The 10,638-nt window shown below is 39.4% G+C and overlaps 1 non-coding gene across 1 annotated transcript; it reads right to left on the reverse strand.

The window, feature by feature from the left end:
* Positions 1–1,564: 1,564 nt before the first annotated feature.
* On the reverse strand, positions 1,565–1,671 carry LOC131238254 (small nucleolar RNA R71). The gene has a single exon (XR_009167660.1). It is a non-coding gene; the product is annotated as a small nucleolar RNA R71 (small nucleolar RNA).
* Between the last annotated feature and the right edge of the window lie 8,967 nt (positions 1,672–10,638).

Consider the following 10,638-nt stretch of genomic DNA (forward strand, 5'->3'; position numbering starts at 1 on the left):
TTCAAATAACGTACAAGTATCATTCCCTTGGGATTCAACCTCGGTCTTACCTAGTTTATTACTACATCACAACCCTATACTTGGGGAGTGAACATATAATTGGAGCGGATTGACGGCTACGATTCTTTGAAATTAATTAGTTTTAGAATTAGTTTAAGATTAGGATTTTACTAACTTTAGTTTTAGATTTTTATTTCTATTTGATTTCTGAAACTAACCTGTTTTCCTGTTTTGTAGGATCCTGACATAAACTTCTAATTTAGTAATTCCTTTCTAATTTCTCTACTTCTTCTATTTTTAGAATTAGGATTTTAGTTTTAGAAACTTTCTTATTGTATCTTTCCTTTCTAGAAACTTTTTATTTTTTTTAGAAATTTTCTATTTCTAAGCTTTCATTTATTTTAGAAAGTTTTTCCCTTTTTAAAAACTAACCCAACTTTCCCGTTTTGTAAGATTCTGAGATAGGTTTCTAAATTGGTAATTTCTTTCTTAATTTCTTCCTTGCTATTTTTTGATTAGGATTTGTTTTCCTTTTTTTTTTTTATAATAAGTTTCTAATTCTAACTTTTTTAGAATTTAACTTTGTTTCCTAGTTTATTTTTAGAAATTTTCTACTTGTAGACTTTTTGTTTAGAAACTAACCTTCCTATTTTGTAGGCTTTTAAGATAGAAATTTCTAATTCGGTAAGCTCTTTCTCTACTTTCTATTTTTCAGATCTCTTTTAGTAACTTACTTTCTAGTTTAGGACTTTCCTAATTTATTTTAGAAATTTCCACTTTCTTTTAGGAATTTCTTCTTTTAGAAACTAGTTTACTTCTATCTTTCTTTTTAAGGATTTTCTAATTTTAGACCTTCTCTTTAGAAACTGACTTGTTTTGTTTTCTTTTGCAGGTTTTTAACTTAGGGACTCCAATTTGGTATCTTCTTTCCAACCTTCTTTTTCTAGATTTTTATTTCCTTTCTTAGGATTAGGTTTCGAATTTGATTGAGGGTTGCGAGTGTTTCATGCCCAAGTGGGCCCGTGACAACACTCGACGTCTCTTGACTGAAGGAGGATTGGTTGAGGGGTTGACTATCCATCGCAGGACTAGACACCACTCAAAATTCCCTGAGTTAATTGAAGTGATGGCTGAAAACCAACCTCTTCTACCCCAACCTAGGGTGGAGGACATTCAGGATGAGAATGAGGTGCATCAAGCACCCCCGCCTCGTACTTTACGAGATTATTTACAACCAGCGGGGGTGAGTATGCCCTCATGCATGATTTTTCCTGAAAATATAGGACATATGGACATCAAGCCAGGGGTCATCCAACTCCTTCCTAAGTTCCATGGGCTTGAATCTGAAGAACCATATCTACATTTGAAAGAGTTTGATGAGATTATAGCCACTTTATATTTTCAAAATGTGTCTGAGGATACAGTCAGGCTGAAACTCTTTCCTTTTTCCTTGAAGGAGAAGGCTAAGACGTGGTTACATTCACTGCGTCCTAGATCCATTGGCACATGGAATGATATGTAGAGGGAATTTATAAAGAAATTTTTTCCACATCATAAAACGATTACCCTTAGAAAAACAATCATGAACTTCACCCAAAAGGAGGATGAAACATTTTACCAGTGTTGGGAAAGGTTTAAGGATTTGGTCAGTTCATGCCCACAACATGGCTTTGAAACGTGGCGCATTCTAAATTTTTTCTACGATGGACTGACATCTTCCATGCGCCAAATGGTCAATACAATGTGTAATGGAGAATTCATTAATAAAAATGTCGATGAGGTATGGGATTACCTCGATAGTCTTGCTGAAAAAACATAATCATGGGATTATTACCCAAAATCGAACATCACCTCTAGGCCGACTCAATCTAAGGAGAAAGGTGGATTGTATCTCTTGAAAGAAGAGGATGATCTCAAGTATAAAGTGACTACGCTCATAAGAAAATTTGAGGCCATGGAAGGAAAGAAGGATAAGGTTAATGAAAGTGTTTGCGGCATCTGTGATTGCAACATTCATACAACTGAAAATTGTCCTACAATACCTGCCTTTCGAGAAGTGTTGAATGAACAATCCAATGCCGTAAATACTTATCAAAGACCTTTCAATGGACCGACCTCTAATACGTACAATCCTGGTTGGAAAAATCATCCAAACTTTAGTTGGAGAAATGGACAAACTGCTACCCCTCAAGGTTTCTTCAATCAAATTCCAAATCAAGGGAAACCTCAAGAGGATCCAGTTCAAAAACATATTCGAGAACAAGAGCTACTTAATCAAAATTCGGCACAAGCGTTTCATGATGTCCACACAGCATTAGGAACGCTTGCGTCGTCTATTCAAAGGATAGAGTCACAATTAACAAGTGGAGGGAAGGGGATGCTTCCTGCTCAACCTCTCCCCAATCCCAAACCGCAATATGAAATAAGTGACCCTAGCTCTTCAAATCAAATGGAGCACGCTAAATCCATCACCACTCTTAGGAGTGGGAAGATCATTGATAAAACCCTTCCGGTTAGGCCCGAAAAGCCTCAAGAACCAGAAGAGGACAACAATGATGGATCTAGTGATGCCCCACAAAAATTAGAACCGGAACTTATAGAAAAGCCAGTTGCTCCATTTCCCCAACGGTTGGTCGCACCAAAACCTCTCTCTAACTCTCAGGATATCCTAGAGGTGTTGAAACAAGTGAAAGTCAACATTCCTCTACTTGATGTCGTAAAACAGATACCTTCATATGCCAAATTCCTGAAAGACTTATGCACGACCAAACGACGGCAGAGTATTCAAAAGAAGATCTTCTTGACCGAGAAAGTGAGTGTCATCCTAAAGCAAGACGTGCCACAGAAATTCAAAGATCCCGGTAGCCAAACCATATCATGTGTAATCGGAAACTATCGAATTGATCATACACTTCTTGACTTAGGAGCGAGTGTCAATTTGATTCCCTACTCGGTATACAGACAGTTAGGTTTGGGGGAATTAAAACCCACCATAACCATACTACAACTTGCCAATCGCTCTGTTCGTGTACCAAGAGGGATAATTAAGGATGTGTTAGTCCAAGTTGATAGATTATACTACCCGAGAACTCATCAATAACATGAGCACTCGGTTCTCGTCATTCTTGGTCGCCCATTCCTTGCCACTTCAAACGCAATTATCAATTGCAGGAATGGTGTCATGACTATGTCTTTCGAGAATATGACATTGGAGTCAAACATATTTTTCAATTCAGGCAAACGGTTAGAGGATGATGATGAATTCCACGACATTAACATGATTGATTCTTTCGTGAAAGATAGGACACCGCTGACCTTATCCTCTGACCTTCTAGAGACGTGCCTGGCCCACTCCCATGATTTTGATGATGACAGATTAAGGAGATGTGTGTCATGCTTGATGCTACATCGGTACTTGAAGTTAACCAGTGGAGGCCACAATTTGAAGAGTTGCCTCAAACTGATGTAGTGTCTCTACCGTCTAACATCAAGCCATCGAAGCTTGACCTAAAACCTTTGCCCCTTGATTTGAAATATGCATATTTAGATCAAGATGAGACATACCTAGTGGTGATTTCTGCCCACCTAGAGAAAGAACAAGAGAGTATGCTCATATCTACTCTCATTGAGCATAAGGGAGCCCTTGGATGGACGATAGCGGACCTCAAGGGAATCGACCCCTCGATTTGTACTCACCGCATATATCTTGAGGATAATGCGAAGACCGCTCGGCAATCACAACGTAGACTAAATCCAAACATGAAGGAAGTGGTTAAGGCCGAGGTTCTTAAACTATTGGATGTGGGTATCATATACCCCATATCCGATAGTCAATGGGTGAGTCCAACTCAGGTGGTTCCTAAGAAGTCCGGGATCACCATCATAGCCAATGCCAATAATGAACTCGTGCCAACTAGAGTTACTACTGGTTGGAGAATGTGCATTGACTACAGGAAGCTGAATACCGTCACGAGGAAGGACCACTTTCCTTTGCCCTTCATTGATCAAATCTTGGAAAGGCTAGCTGGTCATTCCTATTACTATTTTCTTGATGGGTATTCGGGCTACAATCAGATTGAAATCGCCCCTGAGGACCAGGAAAAGACCACATTTACATGTCCCTACGGCACCTTTGCCTACAAAAGGATGCCATTCGGATTATGTAATGCCCCTGCCACCTTTCAGCGATGTATGATGAGTATCTTTTCTGACATGGTGGGGAAATATCTAGAGGTCTTCATGGACGATTTCTCTGTTTTCGGTTCATCTTTCAGTGAGTGCTTAGAGAGTCTTAAATGTGTGCTGAAAAGATGTGAAGAAAAGAACTTGGTACTTAATTAGGAGAAGTTCCATTTTATGGTTCATAAGGAAATTGTTCTTAGACATATTATCTCATCCAAAGGAATTGAGGTGGATAAGGTAAAAATTGATCTTATCTCTAACCTACCTCCACCCAAGAACATACGGGACGTGCGATCCTTCTTAGGACACGCTGGGTTTTACAGAAGATTCATAAAAGACTTTAATCTCATTTCTCGTCCTTTATGTAATCTACTTCAAAAGGATGCACCATACGAGTGGACTGAGCCATGTCAGGAAGCTTTCACTAAGCTTAAGGGCATGTTGACTAGTGCACCCATCATACAACCACCCGTCTGGGGCATTCCTTTTGAACTTATGTGCGACGCATCTGATTATGCTCTTGGGGCAGTTCTAGGCAAGAGAAAGGATAAGAAACCCTACGTTATTCATTATACGAGTAAGACTCTAAAACCTGCCCAAGTGAACTACTCGACTAAGGAAAAGGAACTCTTGGCCGTAGTGTTCGCTTTGGACAAATTTCAGTCCTACTTGATCGGATCCAAGATCATTATTTACACTAATCACGCAGTGCTCAAGTATCTTCTGTCTAAGAATGATGCTAAGCCCCACCTGATACGATGGATCCTCCTACTCCAGGAATTTGACCTAGAAATAAAAGATAAAAATGGAGTACAGAACGTAATGGCTGACCATCTTTCTCGCCTTAATCCCTCTGATTCCCTTGAAACGACACATATCAATAACATGTTCCCTGATGAACAATTGTTCAGAGTCTCCCATTCACCTTGGTTCGCTGATATTGCTAATTATCTTGCCACAGGTTCCATACCGACACATTGGACTGCGCAAGATAAGAAAAAAATTTCACCGAGGTACTCAAATTCTTCTGTGATGATCTGTATTTATTTAAATATTTTCCAGACAAAATCTTAAGGAGATGTGTGCTAGAAGATTAGCATTAGAGTATCATCTCCTTTTGTCACTCACAGGCCTATGGTAGTCACTTTTCTGCTAAAAAGACCACGGACAAGATTTTACAGTGTGGCTTTTACTGGCCCACTATGTTCAGGGATACTCACGAGTTTTGCAAAGCTTGTGAGCGTTGTCCCGTCGAAATATGATGCCTTTGAATCCCATTCTTATCATCGAGGCATTTGATTGCTTGGGCATCGATTTCATGGGACCATTTCCCCAATCTTTTGAAAATATATATATTTTGCTCGCTGTAGACTATGTCACTAAATGGGTTGAAGCGATTCCGTGTCGGAATAATGTCCATTGCACGGTCATTAAATTCCTAAAAGAGAACATCCTTTTCCGTTCGGAACGCCTCGAGCTATCATTAGTGATGGGGGCTCACACTTTTGTAATAGGCCATTCGAGAGTTTAATGAAGAAATACGGTATCTCTCATAAGGTGAGCACCCCATATCACCCACAGACAAGTGGGCAAGTTGAGATTTCCAATAGGGAGATCAAACACATTTTGGAGAAAATGGTTAATTGACCGATGCCTTATGGGCTTACCGTACTGCATTTAAAACCCCTATTGGAATGTCTCCCTTTAGACTTGTCTATGGGAAGGCTTGCCACTTGCTGTGGAGTTGGAACATAGAGCCTACTGGTCTATTAAAAATCTGGACTTCAACTTGGACAACGCTGGCTTGCTACGCAAACTTCAGTTGAATGAACTCGAAGAAATTCGGAACGACGCATACGAGAACTCGAGAATTTACAAGGACAGAATGAAGGCGTTTCATGACCAACGTATTCTACAAAAATCATTCACACCTGGTCAGAAAGTCCTTTTGTATAATTCTCGATTACATTTCTTTCTGGGTAAGCTTCGATCTCATTAGACTGGCCCTTACATTGTGGTCACTGCGTATCCTCATGGGGCCGTTAAGATAAGAGATCCTGACAATGACAAGGAGTTTAAAGTAAATGGACATCGCTTAAAGCCATTTATCGAGAAATTTGATTCATAGGACATGTCCATACCTCTGACTGATCCTGTTTACCAGGATTGATCTCCTAGTCTGATGGAGGTATAGGTAGGTTTCCTGTTTCCATAGGACTAGGATAGTTTCCTTTATGCTGTTCTAGGTTAGTTTGCTTTTTACATTGTTTTAGGATAGTTTTCTTTTGTTGGTTTCTCTCTTGTGTCTGACTTGCTTTCATTTTGAGATCTTTGTGTAAAAGCTTCTTGAATCCCTCGTCCGGGTACAATCTTCCCATCACTTCTCATTTACTTTCATTGTCTCATGTACATTGCTAGTGCATATCTTTTAAATTGAGGACAATGTAGATTTTTAGTTGGGGGTGGGAGATTAGGTTACCTAATCGTGTTTTCTTGGTCTTGAGTAAAAATTGTGAAAATTTTTAAATTTTTCTAGAATTTCTTGTAAACTCGATGCGATTTTGACGGCCATCTTTGATTTAGAATTTCAAGATACATGATGTTAGTAATTTATGACTCTTAGATTCAGTATCTGTTAGACTTCACAGTTAAGTTTGCATTGTTGATCCATGATTAGAAGTTTTAAATATTGATTGAGTCATGATTTCACATGCCACATCTCGCTTATATATGAAGGTTTCAGTTCGAAATTAAATGGTTAACTTGGTAATCACTAATTAAGCACAAAAGGAACCAACCTGCGAAGTTCTACCATCATGTTTATAAAGAAGAATTGAAAGGATTGGGCGAATGGTCTTCACCATAGGTCTGCTCCCTACAGGTGAAGGTTTGATTCCCCAAGGTTGACAAAAAAAAAAAAATATATTGGGCGACTGGTCTTTACCATAGGTCTGCTCCCTATAGGTGAGGATTTGATTTCCCTTCTTGGCATTACTATTAATGAAAAAAATCAAAAGTTGAAAGAATGATTTGTGAGGCAAGTTTTGGTTATCATGAATTCTCTTGTTGATTACCAATGACATCCTGAAATAGAGAAGTGAATTTTAATGATGGTAAGTCGGGATTAAACTATACACCCATGGAACTCAATGTTTAGATTTTTTTCTAATTAATGGATTAATACTTTGTACTTAATTATGAAGTTTACCGTGCGCTTGAATACAAGAGAAAGTAATATCCAACATTCATGAATCTTAGAATTCTTGTATCTGGATTATTTTGCAAAATTCACACGAGTACATTGAAATTATCCTGTAGTTCTCAACGTATTTTTCGCATACTTTGCTCGGGACTAGCAAGATGCTGGTTGGGGGTTGTGTTGAGGGTCAAATATTGCATATCAAACCCCAGTTATTACTTGGACTTACGAACTTGGTACTGTTTAACGACTAATTTAATCGTGTTTGTGATGCAGGTTGTATTTACGAGCTTGGATTGAAACACGATACTAAAAGCATGGATTTAACACTCAAAATTCACCAAGGCAAAGCATGAACCCCAAGGGACCAAGACCGACGAAATTACACGCCAGAGATCCAAGAAATCGGGAAACTGAAGCTCAAGTGGCCCGAAAATCATCCAGAATGCAAGATCACAGGGTTCCAACCATCCGTTTAGCTCAAAACTCCATACATGGCCTCAGGACCATAAATTAACCGTACACGTCGAATTTCATCCATTCGATCCCTGTGAAAATGGCCCAACGGACAGATCAGCCCCTAAAACTCTGATTTTGGGCCCACCTGCTATCTGGATATGCTTCAAATTTGGTCTCAACTATTGAAATGAGATGATAAAGTGGATTGACGGATTGGATCTTGTATATACATCAAGTTGGGACGCACCTTGCTTGTGCATGTGCACAATTTCACTAGTCGTGCATGGCAACGGAGAGTCGGTCAAACCGACTCTTAACCGACCCTTTCTCACAGGAATTCAAATTCCAATTTTTTTGCCGTTGCGAACGCCAAACAGAGAGTTGCATCTGATATCTAGTGGGCCACCACCTTCAATCACACGATCAATCCGGACCGTCCATTCATTCCAGAAGATCGAACCGACCGTACAAAAGGAGTTTCTCCAAACCCATGCACGTATACATGCGTGGATCTCTGTTTAAATGCAAGATGGACGGCTGGGTTACAATTCAATGGGCCACACCTAATTCGATCCAAAATCATCCATCTCTAAACGATTTTTTCTCGTGAATCGAATGGACTGAATGGATTCCTTGAACCAGCAGTGAAGTGGGCCCCACCATCAGTACAGCATCCGGACTTATGTTGCCTCTGTTCACACAGTCTAGACGATCTGTGTGATGTGGTCCACCCCTGTTGATCGGATGCAAGATCTGATCCGTCCAGAAGATGCCAAAGGGGGTCCTGATCCTGTTCATGAAGGCAAATAAGAAGGTCGGGACCCTCAGCCACCATAAATCTGAGCCGACGCAAGTCAATTTTCAAGATCTTCCGCACCAAAGCAGGGACTGCATAATGGCTTCTCATCTGCGTAAACTTTTCTGCGTAAAGAAGAGTGCGGAACTCCTCCTCCAAGGCGTCCTGGCTTATAAGAAAGAAAAGAGAGAGAACAGGAGGAGGTATTCAAGTTGGATATCAGATCTGGATGTGAGCGTGGAGCAGGGAGAGTATATCTGTTAGAGTTTTCTTTTATTCTTATGAGATCTAGCCTAATCATGGTTGGCTAAACCTCTTAGCTAGGGCTAAGAGGTGAAGCTTGTAGCGTGATGGGAGAATTTATGCGTGTGCCTTTTGTTTAGATTGAATGGATTTTGATTTAATTTTATTATGGAAATATTTTTAGTTTTTAATGGTCTGTTGTGACTAAAATTACAATGGGTCTGCGATGGCTTTGAGTATTTCCTTTCCCTTTTTTATGTTTATGACGTCAGGAAGCCCTGTTGTTCACCATCGTCTCCTGGGCATGGTTGGATGATGGTACCCTTCCTAACCTTCATAGCATGTTGATTGGTTGGTAATTAGTTTAATTCTGTTGTTTACCTTGTCTCCTGGGCATGGTTTGGTGATGGAATCCATTCTAATTCATATACCTTTCATCTCTTGAAAACTATATCAAAGGAAGTTCAGTTTTGATTTCCATGGTTACATTCTTCAACTGGATGAAGATGGGACTCTAAGTCCAGTTGAGTTCTTAACGCAGGCATAAGATCTCCCTGATCTCTACAAGTGGATCCTTGGCACCCTAGTTTCCTTTCCCTGAATTCTTTAAGTTTTAGATAATTATTTCATCATTATTCCTCAACTTACACTCGATTTAGATTTCATCTCATTCTAGTTCTAGTTCTATTTAATTTCAAATAACATACAAGTATCAGGCCCTTGGGATTCGACCTCGGTCTTACCGAGTTCATTACTACATCACAATCCTATACTTAGGGATGGAACAATAATTAGGACCATATAAATTTTTTACCAATTAACACACAATTGCTTACTTAAAGTAATATATTAATTTAAACTAAGTAAAACAATTTAAAACTAAGGCTTCTAAGCCAATAGTGAGTCCAATCATATAGACTACAATAAATATGTCATTCAAGCAACTAGTATATATATGATAGTGTACATGTGTGTTATGAAAGAACCTAGGTGAGTTTAAACACAAACTCTTGCACTCTAACCTACAAAAGGAAAGAACACAACAATGGACTCCGACAAAAGACACTTACTTGTCAGATTGAGTCCCTTTTATTGCTCCTCTTGGGTTGCTTGATCTCCGCTCTCTTGTGCTTCAATCAGCTTCCCGATGCTCCCCCGATCATGTTATCACTTCTTCGCCAAGGCTTCAGCTCCACGATCAATTTCCTTGCATTTGATGTATCTTCAAGATGACCAAGGTGATGGGAGTGGGTCGAATCTCCTATAACTAATGGACAGTTGTTTATCCTAAGGGATTCAACTAGATGGGTCTCTTAGAAGAGTTGGACAATGATTTACCAAGAATGCTTAAGTCCAATCTCTAGGAAATGGAGGAGTTCAAGCACATCTCAATATTGAGGTTGGAATCCTCATTAGAGTTGTAATCTCAAAGGAGATGGCTTAAAACTCAATGGAATAGAAGCAAGGAATGAAGGATATGCATATGGAAACACATTACCTTCTATTGCTCCAAAAACTCATCAAAATGCCCAAGAACCGACTGCCTTTTATAAAAAGTTTAAGCTCCAACAGTAAAAAAAGGGGCAGAAAATGGCTTTGTCGATGCCATCGAAGAATCCTTCAATGCCATCAAAGGGTTCCCCGATGTCATCGAAATATCCAGACAAAAATGATGTTTCTTACTAGATATATTTGGACCATTTTTTGATGTCATCAAACATCAAGTCTTCGATGTCATCGAGAAAATCCAAATAATATG

The sequence above is a fragment of the Magnolia sinica genome, chromosome 2 (assembly GCF_029962835.1).
Source record: "Magnolia sinica isolate HGM2019 chromosome 2, MsV1, whole genome shotgun sequence".
In the NCBI taxonomy this organism is placed as follows: Eukaryota; Viridiplantae; Streptophyta; class Magnoliopsida; order Magnoliales; family Magnoliaceae; genus Magnolia; species Magnolia sinica.